General features: G+C 51.1%; 1 protein-coding gene across 2 annotated transcripts in view; it reads left to right on the top strand.

The window, feature by feature from the left end:
* The first annotated feature begins 4,682 nt into the window (after positions 1–4,682).
* The window catches only part of LOC127462929 (plexin-A4-like), a 221,722-nt gene continuing 201,487 nt past the window's right edge, over positions 4,683–24,917 (top strand). Inside the window, exon 1 of one of the 2 annotated variants that reach the window (XM_051771858.1) lies at positions 4,683–5,013. The gene's annotated coding sequence lies outside the window, so the exon portion shown is untranslated. Of the gene's footprint in view, positions 5,014–5,999; positions 6,159–24,917 lie in introns of those variants that run through there. The other variant, XM_051771859.1, reaches the window with a different exon arrangement.

The raw sequence follows: 24,917 nt of genomic DNA, 5'->3' as shown, positions 1-24,917 counted from the left end.
TCCGGAGTTGGCGGGGAGGGGGGAGGCTGGGACAAGGAGAGGGTGGGTGGGTTGGGAAGATGTGCAGATGATGCTGTCGGCCTCGGTACATCATAAATCCCCCTCTGGGTGGGCGAGGAATGTGGGATGAGCATCCTTCTTATCCCTGGGTCTACTTGGAAAGACAGGCTCCACCTGCCACGGCACCTTGCTGGTGAGGTGGAGATGGGAAGGGACAGAGAAGGGAGAAAAAAGTGATGAAATTACAACAAAGAGAGGAAATTCGGGCTGAATAACTCTGGAAGTCCTCCTGCAGCTCAGCTGAGGAGTGTCTGAGTCCAGGTGCTGACATGGACTGGAGCACACACCGATGGGAAGGAGCTCTGGAGAGGGAGGGGACACTCAGGCCCTGGAGGGCTGTGAGGCTTCTGTGAGTTGCTGGGACAGTGTGAAAGGAGGTTTTGCTTCCCCACAAAAAACATCCAAACAAGTGGGGTTAAAAAAAGGAAGGTAAACCTCACCTCTGCTTGACACTGCTAAAGGGTTGGGAAGGGGCAGGCGTTAGATAACTGAGGAAAATGTTATTTAATAAATGCCCTACTAAGAAACCTGCCAAAAAAATCGTCCCTGCAAGGACTGGCAGGGAAGTTAAGGGAGTTGCCTGAGGCTGTGCAGCAAATCAGTGGCAGAGGAGAAAGGGCACCTTGCACAGCTCTGCTCCGTACCAGGACAGTCTGGGTTTCTCAAACAGACCAATGTGCAAACCCCCGAGACTCCAAAGATATATTGGACAAAACACAAATGGAGAGTGGCCGAGATGGACCCTCTCAAGGGCTTTTTCTCTACCCCTCGTTAGAAATTGGCTGCAAAGATGCTACAAACAGAGGGGAAGGCAGTGGCCAGGCGACCAAGTGACACAATCCTCTTCCCTGGGAACTTCTCTTACATTTTTTTGACAGCGTTTCTGTCTCATTTTCTGTCGACACAACCCTTCCTGAAGCTGGTAAAGCTGTCAAAATCTTATAGTGTGACACTCTCGGCAGCCAGAACCCAGAACTGAGCTCACCCTGTCCCTCCCCGGGATGTCACAACGACAACGCAGAGCCCTGGACGAGCTTTAAACCGGCTCGCAATGAATTTTCCCCCCTCCACCAGCATGATAAAGACATCCTTTGTCAGCGGCGGGGACGGTGACAGCTCCCCAGGAGGGGACAGTTTTCTTTCCTGCGTCAAAAGAAAGGGGCGAGTCGGAAGGACCTGAAACACCGGATGGCAGAAGGGGGTGAAAAAGAGACCTAGAGGAACAAAATTATAAGTTAGCAGCCCTCTCCCCGGGCTGGTTTGTTTGGGGTTTTTTAAAGGTTTCGCCGGGTTTGAGGGATTTTGGAGCTGCCACCAAGCGCGGTCGCTGCAGGTGGCGCTGCGATGTTGGGTTTTAGCGGTGGCTGCGCTCGCCCAAGCCCGGAGCTTTTAACAACCAGCTCCGGCTTTCAGCAACTTAAATACGGTGTTGGTTTAACAAACTTGTAAAATGGCGGGGCAAAATAATGATAATAAACCCCCCAAACCCAATTTAGATTCTTACTTTTCTTTCTCTCTCTCTCTCTCTGTTTTTTTTATTAGTTCTTCTTTCTTTAAATTAGCTCCTCTGCTTTGTTATTGGAGTCTCAAAGTGTACAGATGTATATCCTCGGAAGGAATAGGTGTTTTCTGTTCTTTGGGTGCTGATGGGAGTGATCCCTGTGTGTGGCTGAGGTAATAAGGCATGAAATGAAAGGATGTGTGTGCTGTTTGCTGCCTGCTTGTCCCTCTCCTGCTTGCTGGAGAGGGAGGAACTGCAGAGGGATGCAGAGATGCTGTTGGCATTCAGGACTTCATGAGCAATGGAGGGTGTTTTGGGGCAGCAGGAGGGAAATCAGTCTGTTTGGATAGAGACAATATGATTTTGCCTCTTCCCAGAGGATGCTGAGAGCAGCTTTGGTGCTGTTGGGTGGGTTTTGCCCCAGGAATGGAGCAGTGGGGGTGCCCAGGTTCTCTCCCTGATTTTTTTGCTGTGACCTGGGGGGAAAAATATCCACTTGATGACAACAGGGTGAGCCTGAACCCTCCTTGTCCTTGGGCCTTTTTACTGCAGTTATTCACGGGTCAGGGGAGGTCATTTGGGTTTTCCAGCCCTAACCCTTTTCCACCCCCGCTGCCCAGTTCATGAAAAGGCCTATAAATAAAGTCCCATTTGTCACTCACTCCTTCATGAACCCAAACAGCACAGGCATATATTGACTCATGCCATTGTCTTAAGAAGCAGAAAGAACTCGTCTTAATTTCTTCCTTCCCACCAGATAGCGGGAAGTAATCTCGGCATATCCAGATTATCCCTGTTTAGCCCAACAGCCTGGTTTTAAATGGAAGACCAAATTTCCCAGAGATTTTCATATGTTTTTATTAAATGGAGCTGCAAGCCAGACTGGACATTAAATAATACTGTATTGCTTACAGCTGAAGTGATCTTTAGAGGTTACTAACCTGCCATTGTATCTCTCAGATTTCTGTCTCGCTCTTCCATTGTCATTTTGCTGTGTTATTACTCTTCAGGCTTCACATAGTGTTCATTTCTCTGAATGAAAACAAATGACTCCTTGCAAGAGGCAGGAGATAAAGAATAATAAATACATTTTATGCACCACCTTAAAAAAAAGGGCTCTGAATCCCCATCCATCCATCAGGAAATGTAAACCAGAGCTCAGGCAAAACACACACAGGCGCGCTCAGGCACGAGCCCGGGAGATAAAACTTGTTTTAAGGAAAACATGATATTGTTTAAAAATAAATATCTTGGAGGATGCAAATAGACAGCCCCCGGCCCCCGTGTTTCGTGGCATAAATTTAAGATAATTAAAAATACAAAGCTCGGATTAAGCCTGATTTTCTGTGAATGGGAGAGGCTGTGGGGAGGAGGGGGAGTCCTGCTGTGCCTGGTGCTGTACAGGCTGCCCCGGAGAGGCAATTCCTGCCTCCAGAGGGACAATCCTTGCCTCTGTTCATGGCTATTGATTGCCACGAGCGGTGGGACCCCCTTCACCAGCCACCCCCTGCATCCCTGCTGGATGCCTTCTACTGGGGAGAGGGAAGCTGTAGGATCACCCCCCAGAGTTTTCCCCTTCCTGTCCTGATGGGCCAACACTCCTGAAAAGAATCTCTTCACTTCCACTCTTCCCTAGACCTGTTCAAGGTGCCCATCCTCGTGGCATCAGAGCTCCCAGGGGAAGGCAGCCCTGTTGCTGCGTGCTGCCATCGACACCCTGAGAGCATCCCCTCCCTCCCCACCATCTGCTGTCTGCTCCGCTTTTGGCCGGAGGAGAGCTCGGATATTACCTGCAGAGAGGACATCGGGTCTCTGCACGGTGGGGATGAACTTGTGGAGCGGGATCTGCTCCGTGGGGCATCCTGCCGGACACCAAAGTCAGGCAGGAAGCACCAACAGCTTTTAAAAAAATACCATTATTCCTGCGGCTGCCGGGAATTAAAGGAAGCCCCGGCGAGCGGAGCAGCTTGCAGCCGCTCTCCAGGATTACTGCTCACCCAGGCTGAGAGATTGATCTTCCTCTGAGCCTCCCCACGCCCGCTCTGATCCGCTCTCCTCCTCGGTGTGTCCAAGCCGGAGGAGAGCAGCGGGGCACAGGCTGGAGAGGGAAGGGAAAACAGATGCCAGGGCCGGGAAGGGTTTTTCTGGCGAAGGAATGGGGGGGAAGCAGCGAGGTGCGGTGGTTGATTCCTTGAGTGGGTTTGGGGTTTTATTCTTTTTTTTTTCTTTTTTTTTTTTTTTCTTTTTGGGCAGAGACATTTCCCAATTAGCCCAATCAGGCTGGAGATCCTAGGTGTCAGTAGTGAGTAGGAGCGAGGGAAGGCACAGGAGGAGGAATCCAGGCAGCCGGAGTTCCAGCCGTGGGAGAGCGGCGGCGGCGGTGGCAGCCCCGGGAGGCGGCCCCGCTCCCCTCCCCGTCCCCATCCCCATCCCTTTCCCCATCCCCTGCAAACTTTAGGACGACGAAAAGCTGCTCGGGGGACCTCCCTCCAGAGACAACCTGCGCTCCTCCGCCTTCTCCTCTCTCCCAGAGGTGGGTGGGCTGGAGAAAAGGAGGAGCAACCGGCCACTCTCTCTGCAAAGATAAAAAAAAAAAAAAAAAGGAAAGAAAGAGAAAAAGGGTAGAAAGGGATTTTTATTATCGCTTTAATTTTTTAATTATTATTATTGTTATTTTTTATTATCCTTCCCCGGTGTATTGGGCTGGCGTTGCCGCCGCACTTCCACACCTCTCCGGCTTTTTTAAAATTTTTTATTTATTTTTGTGGAGGGGGGGGAAGAGGGGTGTGTGCCTGTGCGTGTGCCTGCGCTGGCAAAAGAGCCTGGGTGTCCAAGCCCGCTCCCGCAGCAGCCACCATTGGCGAGGAGGAGGGCTGGGGAGGAAGGGCTGGCGAGACAGCCGCAGTGCGAGCCCTCCCCGGCGGGCGGGAGGCCGCGGTGCCGGGCGCCGAGACGGGCATGGCCCCGTAGCGCATCCCCTGCCTGCAGCCCGCCTGCCTGCACCCCGCCTGCCTGCTCCGCTGCCTGGCTCCCCCCCACTCCTTACTGATTTACAGGCGGGAGGGGGGAGAGAGGGAAGGGCTGGGGGAGGGAGGGAGGGAGGGAGGGAAAGAGAGAAGGGGTGATTTGGGGGGGGAGTGAAAACTGGAGCTGCGTTTCCCCCCCCACCACCCCGCCCCGCGCTTCTCCCCCCCCCCGGCTCTGGGCGAGCCAGACACGGTTTGCCCAGTGCAGAGAGAGGGGCTCCGTGTTCCGCCTCCGTGGAGTATTTGGGATTGGAGAGAGTGACACACACGCACACACACACACACACACGCACACGGAGACCATCTGCAGTGTCAATGCGGCGCCTGCTCTGAAGACTGAAGTGGGGGGAAAGGAGAAGAGAAAAAAAAATAATATATATACATATACACCAAAACCCACCCAAAGCAAGCGAGGAGCACTGCCAGGTAAGGAGCCCCCCCGCCCCGCCCGGGCGGCAGGGGCTGCGGGAGGATCCCCGGAGGATGCCCCGGGAGGGCCGGCGGGGCTGCAGCGGTACCTGCCCCGCACACCTGGCGGCGGTGGAGCGGGGCCCTGGGAGGGGCTGCTCCCCAACCCCGGCTCCTGGGGAGGGGTCGGGGCTGGCGGGCAGGGACCCCCGCGGACAGCGGGCTGAGCCGGGGGGCTCGGGCACGGCCCCTCCGCCCCTCCCGGCCCGGCTTGCGAGGATGCTGGGGGGGGTGGGGGTCGCAGAGGGGAGCCCCCTTCCTCCACATCCCCAGCGCGCAGGGGACGCGATGCCCAGTGTCGCCCCGTCCCCGGGTCCCCGATGGCTTTTTCCCCCATGCACAAGGCTCAACTTTTCTCCCCGGGGGTAGTGGCTCCAGCGGCGCAGCCCGTCCCTCATCACCCCCGGCTGTGGATTTTCCTCCCCTCGGGGGGTATTTTCCCCCTTCGATGCTCCAGCGCTTTCCTTGGGCGAGGGGCTGGAGGCATTAGCAAACTTTTCCTGCTCCCGGTGAGGTTGCAGCTGGACGGGGCTGGAGGCAGAGCCCTATTCCCGGGGAGGATAACACCTCCCGGGTGACCGAGGGATGGGGACACGGGCCACCCCCGGTGGTGAGCACCTAGAAGGGAAGGGGAGACCTCCGTCCTTTCCCTTCCTGCGAGGTGCTGGAGAGTTTTCCTACCCAAATCCCGGCTGCGGAGTCAGCGCTGCTAAACCTCCCTCCTTCCCTCGGTACATGTGTTGTGCTGCAACCGAAACCTGCGTATTGATGCTCTGCGTTTATCAGACATATGCCCTTAAATTATGTAGACAGCGAGAAGTGATCTAAACACCGAGCCGCACATGGTTTTGGTGGAAATCTAATACTCCGGCAGCAGATGAGTTCCTCCCAGATAAACAAACCCACTTGCTCAGCCCCAGCAGGGCTAAGTGCTGTTTGGGTTTGTAGTGGCTGCATGTGGCTGCTCCATCCCCAGCCCAGAGCAAACCCTCCTCCTCTTGGGGCTCCATCTGCTCCCGGTGCCGGGAAGGGATGCAGCCAGCGTTCGCGGCGCTGGATGCGGATGTAGGACCTTCAGGACTCGCCTGCATGGAAAGGACCAGGTGGAGAGCGTGTGGCCGTGCTCCTCTCCCGTAAAACTTCCACCCCGCTTTGCTTCCCAGCCCTGCCGCCCGGCAGCCGTGCCAAACAGCTCGCTGGAAACGCACCTGATTTTCCATGGCTTCCCTCCGCTGCCGGGATGCGATGACTGGGATGAGAGGTTTTGGGGAAAGCGAGCGGGTTCTGAGGCTTTCCGGGTGGTGGGGGTGAGTGGTGCGGAGGGAAGGTTTGGATCGGGACCCCTGAGATTGCTGGGGGATGCTCTTGGTCCGCGGGAACAATGATGGTGTCAGGGGATTTTTACAGCCTATGCAACCGCTCGCAGCCTTCTAGGGACTTATCTTGAGCACGCACCAGTCCTGCACAAATATTTCGGGAGGCATAAAGCGTGCTAACTTATTTTCTTTATCTATCCTCTGTTTCACCCGGGTCTTGTTTATAGAAACCGGTGAAACCCGTAAGCGGGCAGGACCAGCGGAGCGAGGGGTTGCTCTGCCTTTGCCGTCTCGGGGATTTTAATTACGGCGTGTGCCTCTCAGTGCGAGATTAGGTGCTTTTTTTCCCCTGGCTAAGCCACTGGCTCAAGATCCAGGGGGTGCGAGCAGCGTTTTGTTTGTGGTTGAATTGCCTGGGGAAGCGTGTGTTTGTTTGTTTGTGTGCGGGATCCTTCGCCAGAGCCGGGCTTCCAGCGGTGCAACAGATGTGTGTCTGCTTCCCGTGTGCAGCCAGGTTTGAACATGCAATCCCAGCCCCGTCACGGAAGCCTGGGATTTTCATCCCTCCTGCGCCCAGACCCATCCTCCGTGGGGGTGTCTCCTTTCCGAAAGGACCAGCCCAAGGCTTTTTCCCCTCTGTCCCTTCTTAAACGTGCGGCGATATCGATACGATGCGCGATGACTGACAGCCGCATGATCTAAGTGTTGTTTATGTCCGAGACGGGCGTTTTGAAATCCAGGCTGATGATCAGTCACGGTGCTGTTGGGGAAGCGTTTGCTTGATGATTGTAAGTGCCTTGTAGGCGCCGAGGGCTGGTGTTAAATCTGCTCAGCGAGCAGCCCAGCACCTGGCGAGCAGGAGGGATGAGCGCTCTCGCAAATCCAGAGGGAGATGCTGAACTTCTCCACAGGGAGAGGGAATATTCGAGCCTTCCCCCACGCATTCACCTGCCAGCATCCCTCCCTGCGCCGCAGCCAGCCTGGTGCCAGACAAGCCTGTGGATGTGGCAAAGCCAAGGGCTGAGCACAGGCACGGGAGCGGCTGAGATCCCTCGCCGGGAAGGCAGGAACCGCCTTTGGAAGCCGAATCCCGGGGGGCACCGGGCTGCCGGAGCCGGTTTCATGTCGAATTCTGTACTTTTGGAGGCTGAGGAGGGGAGGAGGGACGCCGGAGCCCCTTTTGTGTTGCATCCTTTTCCTTTTACCCAACCGCTTTGTTTCTGCCTCCCGATTTCCTCGATGCCGAGCGGCTGCAGTAAAACCAAATCTCCCTCTGGCAGCGCCGGGGTTTGATTCGCGCGCTCACACGCCCCAGGGTGAGGAGCCCCGCAAGGTCTTGCGGTGCTCGGGCGTGCTGAGGGTTAACGCCGTGTAGGAATTAATCTCTCATTTGGAAGGGAGCTCTGAGAAGCTCCCTGCAAAGCTGAGAACGGCGCTGGCACAGTGGGCTCGTGCTCCGCTTCGGGATCCTACGTGGGGAGGGTGTTGGAGGTAGAGCTGTTGAGTTTCGGAGTTAGAGGTGCCAAAGTTTGTGGCTTGGCACTGCCTACACGTGTTTTAGAGCAAGATCGGTGTGCTGCCCTGGGAATCACTTGGCTCGTCCTGATTTATTATTCACAGTACTCCTTTATGAGGTCCCCCATGGCTGAGATTGAGACCCCATGGCTGAGACTGAGACCCCACATCACCCCTTTGCAGAGGGGACTCAAGAAGTCTCACGTCTTGCCCACGAATTCCCCTCTACAACCAGAGATGTGTTTTGGATTATGAGTTTCCCTTGGTAAAGCCCTCAAACTGCTTGATGCTCAAATAAAAAGCCCTTTCTGGTCCCCACCAATGTGACTAAAGGCTTCAGAGGGCTCTTTCTTGCTCCTTCTTGCTTGCAAGACTCAGTTAATGGACACCAACCGCTCCAGGCGCCCAAGGCAACGAGACTTCCCGTCTGTGCAGAGAGTCTGGGCAACCCACTGACTTACTGCAGGGCATCAGTGATGAGCGTGCTTCCCTGCATGACTGTCTTCATGTGAGAAGTGCTTTATATCCTTTAGCTCTGAGCTCTCAAGGAGCCTGTGACCAAAAAAAAAAATAAAAAAAAATAGAGAGAGAAAAAAAAGAATTACATAGAATTACGCCCGGATGTTTCTCGCTCAGGCTCTGAAGGATTTTAAAACAGTGGGAAAGTGTTCTCTCGTTCCCACGGTGTGGGTTGGGAAACCGAGGCACAGAGAGGCAAAAAGCTCAGTTGACATTTATTGATGGGGATTCTCACTCATCACCACGAAATGCAAACTGAACCCCAAGTTTCATGGTGGGAGCAGGGAGTGCTGTCCTGCCCTCAAGGCTGTGCTTCAACAGCCAAGAGCAGTCCTTGGTCACAACGGGACACTTTTGAGACTGAATTTTTTAATTAAAATGACAAATGGGTGCTTTGAAATGAGACAACATCATAGAATGGTTTGGGTTGGAAAGGGCCTCAAAGATCATCTAGTTCCAACCCCTGGCCATGGGCAGGGACAGCCAAACATCTTGGGTTAGTGGACTGGCCTGGGGGCAGCTGTGCCCTCACGAACCTTGGTCCTTGTGTCTTTGAAAAATTTGGTACAAAATGCTTTTAGTCACCTTTGGGAATGGAGAGATCATTGCAAAAATGATGTGTTGAGATACCTACAGTGTGTGTGGTGATTTTCTGGAACTGGCATTCTTCCTTGGGGTTTTATTGACTCATCCCACAAGAACTGTCTGGGTTTTTTTTTTGTTCTTCACGTGTGCATGAGCTCCGTAAATTTACCTCATCCTTCAGTGGTTGAACCTTGTGAGGTGCTGAGCAGCCACCCAGGGAAGAGGTGCCAAGTCTACATCCCCTGCAACAGGAACCAGAGTATGGTGGCATCTGCCCTGCACCCTTTCCTTTATTAAAAACCCCTCTGTGAACCCTTAGAGATGCTGTGAAGGCTTTGAACAGGCACCCTTTGTTTTGAAAACCCCATGGCCACTTCAGACACCTGCAAACCTGTGCACCTCCAGCTGATGTGAACCTTGCCAGGTGATTCCTGGAACATGGGAAACCAGCTTTTTGCTGCAATATAGTGTTCCCAGCTGTTTCCATCTCAAATTTTTTGTAGAAGGCACCAAGTTCTCAGAGCCTGAAGACCTGAGTGATTGGGTTGAAACCCCCATCTCCACTATGCCTTCTGTCAGCAGGTGGCTTTGACTTTACCTGGGGGAATCACTAGAAAGAGAGAGGTCATTTGCAGACTCTATGACTTTCTTTTACTCCAGCCTTTGCTGCTGAGAGGCTTTTCCTGTATTCCTTAGACACTTCATGCTGGGAAACAGAAATCCAGATGCAAAAGTCAAGAGGCTGAGATTCCCAGGTTTCTTTTGCAATGGGGATAAACAAAACCTCCCACTAAACGTGGCTGGATTTGCACTGATGACCCAAAAAGGAGACCTTAAATTGCCAGCTCTCCTGGTTTTCATCCTGCTCTCTTGAGTTTCCTTCCAGCTCTATTATCCATACACGAGTGGTCTGCTGGGGCTTTCCCACCCAGCCATTGGCAATAAATTTCCAGGAGCTGACTGGCACTTGAATTTGCCTTGTCCTTCTGACAGGACGAATGTGTGGCTCTAACACAGATAATATGGGATAGGTTTCCATTACAGGCATTTGCATGATATATATCACACACTTCCCCCTCCTCCCCGCTCCTGGAAGGGCCAGAGGGATAAATCTTGATGCTTGGTGAACCAACCCTGCACCAAAGGCATGTAAATGTTTATGGAATGAGCCACCACGACCCACGTGTTGTTTCTCCTTGAGCATAAAACGCCACACGAGGGAGGAAAGGTGAGAGTGGTGGAGGTGTTTTATTCCCAGCAATGTTTTCCTGTGAAACAGTGACGTGATGCTCCACTCAGGGGCTGTGTGGAGACGGTTAATATTTATATACTTGCTGTTTCTTCTCAATGAGAACTTGCACTTGCTGCCAGCAGCCCCCTGACGCTCATTCAGGAAGAGCCTCACTTTTGAGTGTCTTGGCGTTCAACTGTTTGGTGACTTGAGTTTGGAGTTATAGGAATGGGAGCAGTGAATTAGCAGTAAATCAAAGCCTGGATGGCTTCGTCCTCAACTACAGCAAGATTTAAATTAAAAATATCTTGCCTGGATGAAGCCCTCGTAAGTCAAGCACTGGTGTTGTGTCAGTCCAGGCTTTGTCGGCTTAGAGACAGCAGCCATGAGGAGCCCACACATGGATTCCCAGCTGAACTGGGGAAATGCCACCTCATTCCTTCTATTAAATGTTCTTTCTTTCCTTTTCTTTTCTCCTTTTCCCTGACCCAAAGGGAAGATGGCCATGCTGGGAAGTTGGGACAAGGTTTGCAGACTCGCCGCACGTGCGTGTGGCCCTGTTTGACTTGGTTAGAGCATATTTGATCAGGAAAAGGGATTTATTTGTTTTTTGTGACAGGGGATTTGTCTATAATGTGGTGCTGGAAAGAAAACTCATTTAGAGACTAAGGAGGTGTATCCTCTTACAATTGCCTATTGATGGAACAGCAAGTGCTTGGTGTGCTGCTACACAGCTTTATTTTACTTCGGGGAAAGTTATCCTGGGCTGCCAAAAGGACTCTCAGATTTGCTGGAGAGCTGTCCCATGGCCCTGAACGGGTCTGTTGGCTTTTTGTTTGCTCATCTCTCAAATGGGGGTGGTCTCCTAGAAGTGACTGTCCCTTCAGCCACCATCTAGCAGTTGTTTTGCTCTAATGACCTTTACAAATGACTCGCTTTTTGTAAGTGAGACGATAAAACCAGGGAGGTTCTGGTTGGGAACTCACTCACCAGCCTGAGGAATAGCAGCATGTACATGGTTAATAGTCACTAATGGCCCCTGTCCCACCCCTGGGCAGTGTCACCTTCTTCTGCTGACTGGGAAGAGGCTTTCAGAGGTGGTGAGGAGCAGGAGACTGTTCTATACTGAAGGCAAAGGCTCTGTCACCACAGCCCTGCCAGGGAGAGGAGGTGAGCTGGGGAATACAACCACACCCATTGTGGAGCCAATCAAAGGCTCTGCTTGCATTTTTCTTTATAGAGCAATCTACGAGGGGATAAAACCTACCCAACAGCCCCCCCCCCCCAAATTAGGATGGGCAGGTCTGCTTGATGTGCTACCTTAAAAAAAGTCAGTTTCTGCTCTGTTTTGGGAAACTCCCTTTATTTATTGGGTTTTAGTGCAAATTTCTGTTTCTGGCTAAAAGCAGAGCAACAGGTGGAGTTTTGCAAGCTGTTACCCCCAGACGTGTAAGTGCTGGAGGGGGTTGTCATTTGCATGGCTAATTTTGGGCATTTTCTCTGTTTTGTTGTGTCTCACCCTTTGTACTCTCCCCTTCGTGGTGCCTTCTTGGCTAGAGGGAGGGGCTGTCCCCTGCCACAGTCTCCTTTCCTTCCAGCCACCCTGGATCCCAGGACTGATTTAGAGGGTTGTAATCACCTCCATACCTGGTGCTTTTGAGGCTGTTATACCCCCATCACCCCCTGGACCGCTGACTGCACCCCTCCAGAGCATCCAGCCCCCTCCCAGAAAGCTTCCCTGGGGGGGGCAGTGCTCAGAGACAATCTGGAGGGTGAATTCTTGATTAAAGCCCCGCCACTGAAGCCCCCTCCAGGAGGGCAGTTGCCTCGTCACCCTGAAGACGGCAGGATGAGCTCTGAGTTCTCCTCCTGCGCTGAGCTGCTATGGTGATGAGTTGCTATAGAAACTCAGAGTTAGCATTATTATTTATTATTGAAAGGTGCTTCTTTTCAGCTCTTGGTCGTGCTGAGAAGACCCCAGAGCTGGGTGTGGGACACTGCCCACCCTGTCCACGCAGGATGGTGGGTTAAGCTGTCCAGCACTCCAGGCTTTAGCCACGCTGGAGGCAAACAACCATGCTGTGCTGGCCCAGCAGGCTGATCTGGTTAAACAAATCCCCCCAGTATGCTCCCGTCACAGGTTCCTTCCTCTGTTGGATCTGTCCTTTGGAGGGGGATTTGAGTGAAGCGTTTCATTATAATGAGCTTAGTTATTTCCAAACTGGTAATCGCGTGTCACCATTTGGTGCAAAGGGTTTGCATTAAGTTCTGTAATAATATGTCTGTTCATCCATCACAAATACTGTATTCACAGGACCTTGTAGTGATTGCCTGGTAAATACCTTCTCTTATCTCTGCCTGTGCTGCTCCTTGTTGTTTGCTGGAGTTCCTCCCTCTCCCTCTCTGCAAATCCGTCCCTCCGTGCTGGGAGCCAGGGAAGCTCCTCCAGTGCTCCCTGTGCCCAAGTCCTGCTCTGCCTGAGCCCCTCTGGAGCTGGGCATCCCCCCAGGGATGCCTAAAGGTCCCAAACAGGGCCAAGTGATGCTCAGAATATCGCCCTGCCTGCCCTCACCATCACTTTCCAACTGCCATGTGTGGGATAAATCCTGCTTTGGGGCTGTTGCTCCCTATGGATGGAGTGGGTATGTTCTGTAGGCTGGGTGCTGAGCAATGCTCTGTCTGGGAGCTGCAGCAGAGGGTCCTGAGTGGACCTGATTTATACAGGACACATCCACTGATTTTGGAATGCACAGCTGGCAGTGCAGGAGGGATGCAAAGCCAGATTCCTGGGTCCCCTGCCTGGAGCCACTGGGTTCATGGCTTGCCCTCAAAGCTGGAAGTGCTGCAGAGGTGGCTCTGCAAGGAAACCTCCCTCCCTCCTGCTGTCCTTCACACCCTGGCAGCCCTGAAGATGCTGCAGCCACTGCAGAGGGGTGGCTTGTTGGGGACAAAAGGCTGGGAGGATGGAGGGATGTCCAGAGCCACTGGGAGGAATGGAACTGCTTTCCCTCTTTGTCTGGGGCAGGGGAGGGCTTGGCTTTGCCTGCAGCAGGGATTAGCTGTGCAGTTCTTTCTTCTTCCCCCTCCCAGCTCCCTGGAAATTGCCTAGTGGGGAGAAAAAAAAAAGAAAGGAAAAGGGAAAAAAAAAAGAAGGAAAACAACACATTTTCTTGATGCAGAATTAACAACTGAGAGGTGAAGTTTCAGGGCTGGTTGGTGCAGCTGCAGGGGATGGCTCAGCTCCTCCTCACAGGTGCTGCAGGTGCAGGGCTGGGCTCTCCCTGCAGTCCTTGCAGATGCTCTCCCGGGGGACAGGGTGGGGAGGGATGCAGGAATGGCTGGACCAGTGCAGGATGCTGGGTATGGAAAGTCTTGGGCGTGGGGGAATCTCTGCTGTGGCTTGCAGAGCGTGGCCGTTAAAGCTCCCTGAATTCCTCCAGGTCTCCACCTTCCCCAGTCTTTGAGGAAACAAAAGGAGGCTCTTTAAAGCACTCCCTCTGGCAGGAATAAAACACCTTCCTTTGCAGAGCCTGCTTCATTGCTTGAAGTCAATCCCTTTGGGCTTTGTATTTTCCTTCTTGGAAGCTGAGCTCCCTGTGGGGAAGAGAAAAAACATCTGAGGTGCAAGAACAGGGATGGGGGGGATGGGGGGGATGGGGAGCCTTCCTGGGAAGTGCAGGTTGGAGGTGGAGGGAAGGATGAGGGTCCAGTGTAGGAGCCTGGGGGTGAATGCTGACCCCTCACTGTGCCAGAGACTCCTGCAACCCATCCTGCAAGAGCTGTTGTTAGGGTAGAGTCACATTTAGACTGTCTCTGTTGTACTGATGGCTGGGAGAATCCTGCTGGAGTGGGAGATGCCCCTGCATGTCCTGCATGTGCCAACCCCTACTCCTCTCCTAAAAGAGGGAAGCTGACTGTGGGAAAGGAAAGCTGGCTGTGTTTTGGCAGAGTCACCCATGTTGATGTGGGTCTGGAGGGGTTGTGTGTTGCTTCTATCACCCCTTTTTCTCCACCCTGAGCTGCAGCTGCTTGGATATGTGCGTTTGGAGATAAGTTATCCAAGTGGTGGCATGGACTTGGGACTGACTGGGGGAGTCCTCTTGGATCCCACCAGCTGTGGGACCATCCAGTCCCAGGTTTCTCTCCAAAAGCCTGCTGAGGGAAGACTCTTTTTGACCACTGGACTCAGAACATCTTTGCAGCCTCTGGCTTTCCCTTCCTGAACTCCATGGTGGCTCCAGAGAGCAGGAGCTGCTCCCCTTGACCAAGAAAGGGCAGGAGGCACGAGGCACCCTTGGAGCTGCTCCCTCTGCCTGGGTCAGGGATGGAGAAAGGAGGTGAGAGAGGTGAGCCATGAGCAGTAGGAGCTGGATGCTTAAACCACCTCTCAGAGCCATTCAGGAGGGATTTTTTTTCCTCCTTTATGATGGAGTTGCTGCCCTTGCCTGCCTCAGCAAGGCAAACAGCTCAAGGGGACGCCTCCGAACGAAAGCAACAACTTTTAGGACAAATTCCTCTCCGCATAATGTCTCAGAGAAAGCAAGGAAAGGAGATGGCAAGCGGGCCTAATTAGGTAAGTATTACCCATTAGGAAGGGGAAGGAGCCATCAAGTCGATTCCCATTTCCTTCTTATTTTACACGCCTGATTTTTCCGCCTCTCCAGGAGGTGGTGTGTGAAGTGGGTCTCTCCTTAGCTGGGAGAAGTAAATAATCAGAACATGATGCGCTCCGGAGCTCTTCCCAAAGCTTTCCAAATCTGGACTAAGCTGAGGATTTTTAGCATCTTCACAAGCCTTCCAGCCTTCCAGGAACATTCCAGCATCCACGAGACCTGGTAGCGATTTATTTCCCCGCTTCATACAAGGGAATCAAGGCACAGGTGGGCAGCAGGATTTGTGTATTCCATAGGTGTCCTGTACGTATTTCTCTCTGTTTTATCTATTCTGCCTGGAAGCAGAGATGACTTCTTGTCTCCTGGTTGCTTCCCAGTACAAACCTGGGTGTTTGCAGTGTGAACACGGGGAGGTGCTGCACTGGGATGAGCCCCCCAGATCACCACCTGCTCCACCCCTACCTGACCCCAGCGCATCCCCACATCCTCCTGGACACGGGGCCCCCCCTTTACTCCCGTGTTCCCAAAGTTCCTCTCCCGGCTGTGCTCTCTGTTGCCTCTTAGAACAACACATTGTAGCGTGGGCTGCAATTACGGAGCCATCAACGGGTGCCTGTAACACATTTTGGCAAGGAGAGGGGATGGTTTGTGCACCAGCCTGCAAGGGAAGCATTTTGCTCCCCCCTTATCTTCCTCCCCCTGCTCTGGAGTTTGTGAGTGGTGTTATTAAAGGCTGTCGGGAACTGCTGTCATTGGCACAGTCAATGGCTGACACAAGGCAGCCCTCAGACTTTGACTCATCACACACACACACACACACACACACACACTCTGCAATGCATGAGACACAGAGAAAAAAAAAAAGGCAGTTTCTCACATGCATCACCCTTTTTCCAGCTGTTTGAGCCCTTTTTTGCATTCATTTCAGAGAAGAAGTCTTGATTGTCCTCAGTGTAAGCAAGAGATTTGGGTTGCATCGTGGTGCCTGCACGTTTCCAGCTCTCTCGTTGTCTCATAGTGGAAGTTGTGGTCTCTTTTTCCTTAAATACAACTACGTGCATCCATATATATATATATATATGTGTATGTTTTATACATATACATAAAAATACACATTTATATGCACATTGCTACACACAAATGCAAACTACACATGGCTAGAAAATGCCAATCTGTTCACCCTGCACTTCTCACAGATCACTGCCAAGTTTCCCCTCACAGTTCAGGAAAGGTTTTGCAGGTCCAGATTTCTGGAGAAAGAAGAGCAGCCTTTCTGCACAAGCCAGAGTTGGGAGGGATTTAGGACAAGCCCAGTTCTCCTTTTTTCTCCAGCATTCCTTGGTCAGACGCTGGTGGGAGAGGGATGTTTTCCAGCCTGAAATGAGGAGAGGGAAGAAAGGAAAGAGTTTGAGGTTTTGCTTCACCGCAGAACTGGGAATGAATAGAGCAATCTTGGACAAACCTTTGTGTCTGGGAATGTGGCTCCATTGAGCTTGGCTGCTTTAATTCTTTTCAGAAGATGCTGGTCCAGGCTCTGCTGATGGCAAAGGGGTCTCTGGGGGGCTGTCAGGGGCGGGGGATGAAGGTTGTGCACCGCTTCTCATCCCTCCAAGTGGCTCGGCTGGAGCTGGGCCACGAGCACTCAAGTGGGGCAGCACAAGGTGCCACGAGCCTGGAGGACATCCCAAGCAGATTGCAGCTCTGTGACAATCTGCTTTCCCAGTCCTTGGTTGTGCACGGGCTCCTGCTCACACAGACGTCTCTGTGGCTCCCGCTGGTCGATGCACAGGATGCTTTGGTCCATGTTTCCCTCCATTAACAGTCTTACTGGCCACACAGGCTCCTTTCCTGCTCTGCTTCCCCTCTTTTCCAGGTGTTTGTGTGTGTGTAGGATAATTTTGATGCTTTTCCATACCTGCATGAGGTTATGTAAAAGTTACAGTGCGATGCTTGAAGGCTTTTCTCTTGGTGATTTGCCTCTTGGTTTCACTTGGGGGTTGTCTCCTCTCCTGTCTTGCTTCTTCTTCCCTGGTAACACAGGCAGCAGAATCAGCTTTATTTTATAATAAGCAAAAAGGTCTCCAGGTGCAGGTTTGTGCTCTCCTGTCTCTTCTCCACTGCTCTCTGCCAGTGGGTGACTTATTTCACCACCCATAATTAGCCTCTCCCAAGGACTCGCTGTTGCTGGGCTGAGGCAGAAGGTTTTACAGCAACTGCCTGTTCTCAAACACAGAGAAAAATAATCCCTTCCTCAACCCAGCATTAGGAGGCAGAGGATTTTCCACTGTTTTATGCTGCTGCTGAAGCAGAGTGGTTGGCAGGAGGGACCCAAGGTGGCCCGTGGCAGGGCTGGGACGTGGTGGGGAAGGTGGATGGAGGATGGAGGATGTGTGTGTCAGCCTCCCCGTGCAGAGGAAGGAATCAAATATCTGCCCTATATCAAATACCAAGCTGGATTCCTGTGGGACCGAGTTATTGGTGAGGAGGAAGCTGACCTTCTCTTGTGTTTATGAACTGAATCTCTAGTTCACTTTGGGTTTGATTTTTTTTCTCTCCCTCCTGTTACAGAGTGCAATACTCCATTTCAAAGGAAATAACATTTTCTTCATTTTCTCCTTTGCTGTGATTTTTTTTTTTAATGCTGCTCAAGATGAACAGACTTTCTTCCCTTTGGCTCTCTGTGCTTTATACATGACTTGTCACACTGGAAGTGGATGTTACTGCCCATGTCTGTGGGGGTCCATGAGCTATGCTGGAGCTCAGGGATATTCCCCTGCTACAAATTCTCCTGGAGCTGGGCAAACACATTACTATTTTAGTAGTCACACCCCAGCAAGTTTGAGAATTAAAAATCCTCCTCATTTTCCTTACTGCCACGCAGATCTGTCCTTCTTCCTCCTGGCTGTCTTATCTCCAGCCTTCCCTGATATGGTTTTTGCTGCAAATCCTTTCCTGCAAGAGCTGGTCTTGAGCGCCTTCAGAGCAGCAAGTCCTTTGGAGCCCCATTTCCTTTTCCTTCCTCTTCTACCTGTGGAGAGCAGATTTTTGGAAGCTCAAGAGCTCTGTTCTTCCTGCTCATGGGTCCCTTGGAGATAGTTGAAGCTACTTTGTTGAAGTTCACAGGTGACTTTTGAAACCCTCGGCCATTGCATTCATGTATATATATATATAAATATATATACATATAATATCTCTTCTCTCTTCCCTCCTGTTTTCTTTCTTTGTCAGGAATCCAGCTGTGCAACATGTGGCACTTCTAGGACTTGGAAGGCAGGAAGATCAAGCAAACATAGAGCTTTCAGCAAGAAGAGATAAATTTCCAGAATAAATTCAGGCCACGTAGGCCCCAGCCTGTTTTAGTCTTAAAGCCCTGCTGGTAGTGATGTGTGGGAGCTGCAGATACAAAGCCAGGGAGAGAAGAAGAGTTTATTTGTATTATTTCTGGCACCTTGGTGGAAAAACCTCTGCTCTGAGTTCGTGGTGCTTGGCACAATGTCTGTCTGCACGGGCTGCCGCGGGGAAACCGCCCGTTGAGCGTTACCTTCCTGCATGGCTTGAAGGCAGAGGAAAAAAGGGAATTATGAGAGGCTGAGAGAGCGTTATAACTGGGAGAGGAAAGCGCCGGATTAGTGGGGGTGTATGGGATGCAGATGGCCACAGAGGAGAAATGTCTTGTTATTAATAACCCATTGAATTGCAATTTTACACCTGTGTTTGCCGCTGCGTGTTTTTTTATCTCAGTGCTGGGTGTCTGGCAGGAGCACAGCTGTGGGCTGTGGGCTCCCTCCTGCAGGCAGCTGCTGGGGATTTCCTAATCACTGCAGACAGGCACAGAGGACAGGGCAGGGTTTGGTGTGCCATGACCATGGATTTGCTGCAGTGTGGTTTGGTGCCGTGCTCCCAGTCGTGTTTGCTGACACCGACACAGGAAGTCTGGCCAAGGGAGTTGCTACGTGGACTTGTTGATTTTTCAGAGAATGTTTTGGGTTAGAAGGGACCTTAAAGATCATCTGGTTCCAACCCCCTGCCATGGGCAGGGACACCTTCCATTATCCCATGTTGCTCTAATCCCCATCCAGCCTGGCCTTGGACACTTCCAGGGCTCCAGGGGCAGCCACAGCTTCTCTGGGGAACCTGTGGCAGGGCCTCACCACCCTCATAAGGAAGAATTTCTTCCTAACATCTGATCTAAACCTACTCTCTTTCCATTTAAAGCCATTCCCCCTTTTCCTATCACTCCATGCCCTTGCCAAAAGTCCTTTTTGGAGAAGTCCTTTTTTTCTGTTTGCCACTATGTTTTTGTTTCACTAAGCTAGAATAAGTAGGTAAGCCCAGAAGTGGCCCCTGGATGCACTCCCCAGGTCTGCCCTGAAAAGCCCAAGAGCACCAGGTACAGACCAATGTGACATTCACCCTCATGCCACCACCAACAACCCAAACTTCATTTCCCTCCCTCTTCCCGTCTGCCTTTTTTTCCTCTAATCAAAACAAAAGAGTTAGAGGTTCTAACTCTTGAATCAAGGGCAAATTTCAGCTCAGTCTCCCATCTGAGTGGATGCCTCATGTCATTAAAATCCAACTGCAGGCACCCAAACCTGCCCAGCTGGCCCCAAGCTGTGTGTCCAGGTCATGCAGGAGCCAGGATAAGGCACTGTGTCCTCCAACCCCTTACCCCTGAGGGCTGGAGCACAGATGATGTTTTCCATGAGCAGGGAGGATGATCCTACATTGTGTGGGAACAGCTGTGCCTGCATCCCCGAGGGCAGAGGTGCCTGGGCACAGGTCTACAGCTTTTTACAGCATTTGAGACTTGTGTGACACTCAAAGTGCAGCTGTGGGGTTCTGTGGGGTGAGGGAAGAGTGTAACAAGTCCTGTTTTGGAGAGAGGGATGAGTGGGAGCAGGAGGGCAGGCTTGCCCTCTGCAGTGTGGCTTGGGGGGGCTGGACTGCACGTGGATCCAGTCCTCTGTGGGTCTTACTCTTTCAACACCTGAGCAGCTGCTTTATAGTGTTTCTTCAGGTCTTAAAACCTGTGTGTTATCAAGGCCTCCATTTCCTATGAGCAGGATTTTATGAACAGAGATGACCTTTCCACACCCCTCACACTGAAAACACCCCTTGTCTCAGCCACAGGTGCCTTTAGCCTGTGTGAGCAGAGATGAACAAAGCAGATGGTGTTGGGATCTGGATGAAATTAGAGTTTTGCTTGCAGCTGACCAAGCAAACAAGTAACTTTCTTCTGGGTAGCACAACCCAGATCTGAACCCCCTGGTTGTTGCAAACCCATAAACTGTCTTTTGCAAGACTGATGGGCTCATGCGCCCCTTTCTGGTGCTGGGCTTTCTGTGGAACACCTATCCTAACACAGCTAATGGTTTGTGGTGATGGATCTGCAATTATGAGGCTGTGCAAACAGCTAAAACAATTGCATCACCCTCCTTGTGGCTGCTCTGGGGTGATTTGTTGGGTTGTTGTTAGCACTAGGCGTGATTTGTGCAAACGAAGGGTCAGATCTGTGAAGTGCAGGGCACCTGCAGCTTCCAGCCACGTCTGAGTGGCCCAGGGGAGATATTTATGGAAGGAAAAGGGGAGATTTTACCTTTTATATGGGTGTTTTGGAGCAGCAGCAGCAAGCTGCCAACATAGTGCCACTGCTTGATGGCAGCCTGGCAGTGTCTCCTCTCGAGGTTGGAAGCACAGGGACAAATTGCAGAAAGCTTTAGCAGCAGAGTGGCCTGGTCAAACACCTCCTCCCTGCTTCCCTCAGCCCCACAGGCTGGGTGCCAGCAGCAGGACTCTGAGCCCTATCATTTCAGGACAGCCTGGGTGCATCCATGCACACTCCCAGCTGAACACGGTGACCACCGAACTATTTAAAGCGGTTCCAACGACGACACCCGAGTGTGTAATGCCACTAATTCTGCTGATGCTGGCAAAGTGCTGGTGCAGTGGATGGGTTTGAGACCGATGGGAATCTGTCACTCTGGAGACATTAGGATGTGTGTTCCTCAAACATGCACCAGACGAGATGATAATAGAGAAAATCAGCGACAAAGGAGGTTCCCCTGGTGCTGCAAAATAGTTGTTGCTGTGGCCCTGAGTTTGGAATTACAGCATGGGCTGTAGCTCTGTGTTTGTCTTGCTGGCTCTGTGTGACCTCAGCCAAGTCAGAGAATCATTGATTCTCTGGTTTGGATTGAAGGGGCCTTAAAGCTCACCCAGTCCCTACCCCCTGCCATGGGCAGGAACAACTTCCACTTTCCCAGGTTGCTCCAATCCCTGTCCAACCTGGCCTCTGACACTTCCTCTTCATCCTGCTGGACCTCTGTCTCTCTGAGGTGTTCCTACACTGAAAATTCTGGAGGTGGGGCTGTGCTCTTAGGATGGACACTTTGATAAGAGCTCCTGGTTGCCCTTGCAAGCAGCAATGTGTTATTTTACTGGGGGGAGCTGGAACAATCCTTTGGGGACGAGGTGTGATGTGCTGGTGTGAGTTGTGGTGGGAAGGCAAAGTAACAGCAGCCTCATGTCATCAGGCTCTGTGCCACCCCATGCTCCCAGGGCATCCATGTGGATTTAACATATATGGGAATAACCTCTAAATAAGGGCTGCTGCTCCTGATCCTGGAGGTACCCAGCTTGGGCTGTTATATACTCTATACTACGTGCTACATTTTATATATTACATATAATATGTGATCTATAACGCATTATATATTATATTATGTATTATATCTCATATAACTGTATGATAAATTATATATTAAGCACCACAATTAACTTACTGAAAGGAACCAGGGGACTGAGACTCTGCTGTGGGAATCTTGGGATTGAGCTGGTGGCTAAGGAATCATAAAATCATCTTGTTCCAATCCTCTTCCATGGGCTGGGACACCTTCCACTGGGCCAGGTTGCTCATCAGGAGCATGTCCTACTCCTCCTATGTTGGTAGCCCAAGTGCTGTCTGATCCATCCTAAGACCAGTGGAAAAGGCAAAATCTTTCCTTGCTTTATATGTGTTATTAGATGCTCTAACTTGGCAAAATTCAGACAGACTTTTATCATGCCCAGAAGGGAAGTACCCTCCCAATTTTTACTACCTGCTCCAAAGCATGGCAGCTTTCCAGCAAGGCAGTGGAAAGAATACAACTGAGGTCAAATATAGAAAAAAAAAATTAAAATCAGTAACTTGCTAAAACTTTTCTCCTAATTTAGTCCTCAACATTGCCCAAGTAATTGTGAATGCAGCTTTCCACGGCCATGTCAGCCCCAGGCAGACACTAGGCTCAGGAAAAGGTCCCCTGAGTGTTTCAGGTCTGTCAAAGTAATTGGGACCTTAAAACTGAGCCTTGGCACGGAACATGTCAGCCAACCTGAGCTCTAGGTGTTGCTGCTAATGCTGGCTGGAATTATGCATGCACACAGTGCCCTGCACTGGAATTACATAATTTTGTGCAAAAATAAATGTGTGTGCATTCTGTACAGGATGGGTTTGTGTACCTCCCTGCAAAAACAGCCTGTGTGTGTGTGTATACAGCAGCTCTCTTCTAATCTGCTTGTTAACAAACAAAACATGTGATTATCTTTTTTACCCATGTGAGCACTGCTCTGTCTCCTGCCTGTCTCTGATCCTGGCCATAGGTGGCCTGTCCAGCTCAGCAGTATCTCGAGACTCTCCAGCATGATTTGGAACTAGTTATCCTGCAGCAACAGCCGGGCAGGGCTCTAAGAATAACTTCCCATTGGCCTTTGTGTGTGTTGGCAGAAGCTGGGCTTGTCCTGCCTTGCTGTGACAAAGTCACTGGAAGAGAAAATTAACAGCAACACTTAGTATTAGTTTATTCAAGTATTTATTTTTGGAATGGGGGGTTGAGTTTTGCTGCTGATTCTCTGCTGAAAGTGCCTGTTGTGGTCGTCCTGTGTCATCTGTAAAAAGGGACATCATGGTACTGTGGTGGGATGGATGTCAGACTGCTTTCTATTTTATTTTTTTCCCCCTTGAAACCTTCACAAAGCTGCTGCTTATCAGGGCTGTGCCCACACTGCCTCATCACAGCTCAGCACAGGGAGGAGAGTCCATCCCCAGTGCTGCTGCTGGGCTGGAAATTGTGTCTCAGCTGGATGTCCCTGCTTGGGCAAACACGGGGCTCTCCATCAGAGCCCTGTCCCTGCCTCTGTCTTTTGGATCTGGGGGCAGCTCAGCTGCCCTTCAGCCTGCTGAAAAAATCCAACTCAAGTGGGGACAGAAGCTTTTAACCAAAATGCTCTGAGGGGGAGTCTCTGAAGGAGACATCTCTTGTTTGGTTTGATCTTGGTAGTTTCTTCTCAGGGAGAGTCCTGCCCTGAGCACAGCAGCTGCTCTGAGCCCTGCTTCATTTGGAACTTCACAAAAAGCATTGTTATGTCAGAATGGTTAAAAATTATAAACAACTGTAATGCAGTTTTTATTATCTTTGGAAGGGAAAGCCAAGAAAAGCATGCAGTAGATTACTGTTGTTCAAAAAATACCTATTTGGTGCTGCATTGTTTTGTTTGTAGAGAAGAGATTGTGCTCTCTAGCAATCTCATATCTGCAGAAGATGCCTGGAATTTGGGAGGGGGAGCTTTGGGGCAGAAATATGGACTAGTCAGATTTCTGACACCTCTTCAAGATGTCTTTCCAAGCCCCTGGAGACAGCAGAAGTAGTTTACTTCAGCTGACACGTGCAAGTTTGGAACTACCAAATTGGGACCTACTTGCCCTGGGTGTTACAGAAACACGGAAGAAGATTCACCTGACCTCATCTGACCTCTTGAGGGCTGAAAGACAGAGACCAGTTGCTGGAATAGCTGTTAGATAGAAGGCAGAGTGATAAAATAACATGTCTGCCCAGGAGGTTCATGGGTGCCTAAAGCCTCCCTCAGAAGCATTCAGGAGTTTGGTCAGAGTCAGGAAGTGCGAAGAGAAAATAAAACAAGGAGGTGTCTAATATTTTTTTTCCCTTAATCTCCAGTACAGATGCCACTGTAAAAATATTGCTAATGATTGCAGTAAACTGCATCTTTCTTTTACATTTGGGAGAGCAAATGTTGGTTCAGCACTGCTCCTTCCCACTGGTGGTGATGTGTGTGTTGGACTGGAGAGCTGGCTGGGATATGAGATGGTCCAGCCACTCCTGTTTTATGGGACTCGCTCCTCTGCTCCCTTTAGCAGCTCACATGAGAAGCTGAAGATGAAGAATTTGCTGTGTCAGATCTTTTCCCTGGCCCCATCCATAGCTAGTGGCTGCTGCTGCTCCAAAAGGGGCTGGATACCTGCCATAAATGAAAGGAGGAAATTTTATGCTGAGTAAAGCACAAAGGGAGACTCTGTTCTCGCCTCTGCTGCAAACTCTGCATCACTGAAGAGAAATTACCACACCTCTGACTCTTTCCTCCCAGCAGCACAGTATTGTTAACAGCATTTTCTTTATGTTCCTGCTCCTGCTGTGTGCCCAGCCTGTTTCTGACTGCAAGGTTTGGTGTAGTTGCAGGATTGATGGTCCTTCTCTTGGGGATCCTGGCTCTCTGTGAGGACACAGCTGTGCCCTGCATTAATCACCTCGGCCTGGCCAGTTGTGAACTCTTCATTTGGGACAACTTCTCATTAGCTCTGAACCATCAAGCCCTGGTCACTGGTAACTGAAGCTCATCTGGATTGCAGAATGCCTGATCCTGTGCTGCAAACCCACTGGCTTCGCATCCCTCTGAAGATTTATTTATAAACTTTATTCCCCATAACCATCCAGGAGTTGAGCAACCTGGTCTAGTGGAAGGTGTCTCTGCCCATAGCAGGGGATTGGGTCAGGATGGTCTTTAAGGTCCCTTCCAAGCCAAACCATTCTGTGGTTCCATGATCCAGGTATCACCTCTGATTTTCCCAATCCTGATGCTTTTACCTCATGTCTCTCAGACCACCCTGCTCCAGATGCCTTTTGAGTATGTTGTGAAATCTCAGAGACTGGGGATTTTCTCCTGGCTTCTTTGACACTGGTTTCCTCACCTCCAAATATAGATCTTGGTGCTCCAACAACCGGTAGATCAAAGTCTAAAGGTTTTGTTTTT

Source organism: Manacus candei, unplaced genomic scaffold (genome assembly GCF_025592945.1).
Source record: "Manacus candei isolate 608988 ecotype Guabito, Panama unplaced genomic scaffold, ASM2559294v1 h1tg000146l, whole genome shotgun sequence".
In the NCBI taxonomy this organism is placed as follows: Eukaryota; Metazoa; Chordata; class Aves; order Passeriformes; family Pipridae; genus Manacus; species Manacus candei.
The sequence above is the reverse complement of the archived record's forward strand: the minus strand, read 5'-3'. Positions and strand labels throughout refer to the sequence as shown.